This window comes from Mirounga leonina, unplaced genomic scaffold (genome assembly GCF_011800145.1).
Source record: "Mirounga leonina isolate KUSES-001 unplaced genomic scaffold, KU_Mleo_1.0 Mir_179, whole genome shotgun sequence".
NCBI lineage: Eukaryota > Metazoa > Chordata > Mammalia > Carnivora > Phocidae > Mirounga > Mirounga leonina.
Genome location: NW_023270466.1, coordinates 7,569,573 through 7,570,667, shown reverse-complemented (window position 1 = coordinate 7,570,667; position 1,095 = coordinate 7,569,573). Strand labels below are relative to the sequence as shown.

General features: G+C 44.1%; 1 non-coding gene across 1 annotated transcript; it reads right to left on the bottom strand.

Annotated features, from left to right (window-relative positions):
- Positions 1-617: 617 nt before the first annotated feature.
- Positions 618-725, bottom strand: LOC118023378. Its single transcript, XR_004682785.1, has one exon. It is a non-coding gene; the product is annotated as a U6 spliceosomal RNA (small nuclear RNA).
- Between the last annotated feature and the right edge of the window lie 370 nt (positions 726-1,095).

The window sequence follows — 1,095 nt, the reverse complement described above, 5'->3', positions numbered from 1 at the left end:
CATATTCATAGATTGGAAGACTCAATATAGCTTAGGTTCCCAGGGTTTTGGATTAAGGTATGCCTTAACTTCATGATAACTATCCTCCATTTGAAAAGCAGCTTCTGATTTGCTACTGGGTCCCCATAGAGACTAAACTCCTTAAACATGGGATAGCAAGTGACTACGTGACCCAAAATATCTATCATGAACATGATAATTTATTTCACTGAATCAAAATATTGGATGTGTGCAAGGATATTCCTTTGTTAAATGGAATGGTAGATGTAAAACCAGAGGTACAAGCAAACTGTACAAGCAAGTGGTTCACACTCACATGATACATATTCCTACTGCCTCAACACATGACCCTCCATGCACCTTAGAGCCCCATGGGAAGTCCACTATGAACATTTGACATTTCCAGAGGAGGGAAAAGCACCCTCCTTGGGTTATAAATATGTCTGCAAGGTGTGGTAACATCATCTGGAAGTGAATGGCTGCTGTATCATAGCCCCATTCATGGGTGACCCTGAAAGACTCTGGCACAGAAAAATTCTCCTTATGGGCAGTTTCGAGAAGTATATTTGGTAGTCCACTTTGTATGGAAGGAGACATGTGTTGTTTTTGTTTTTGTTTTACATATGGAATGTTTCATGAATTTTCGTGTCATGCTTGCATAGGGGCAGTGCTAATCTTCTTGTGTATTGTTCCAATTTTAGTGTATGTGCTGCCAAAGCAAGCACAGAAGGACACCTATTGAGTCATACTGATTCAGGGACACCTGGGTGGCTCAGTCATTTGGATGTCAGCCTTTGGCTCAGGTCATAATCCTAGGGTCCTGGAATCGAGTCCCGCGTTGGGCTCCCTGCTCAGCAGGAAGCCTGCTTCTCCCCCTGCCTGCCGCTTCCCCTGCTTGTGCTCTCTCTCTCTGACAAATAAATAAATCTTTTTTTTAAGATTTTTAAAAAAATTATTTGAGACAGAGAGCACAAGCAGGAGTAGCAGCAGGCAGAGAGAGAGGGAGAGGGAGAAGCAGGCTTCCCGCTGAGCAAGGAGCCTGATGTGGGGCTCTATCCCAGGACCCTGGGATCATGATCTGAGCCGAAGGCAGAC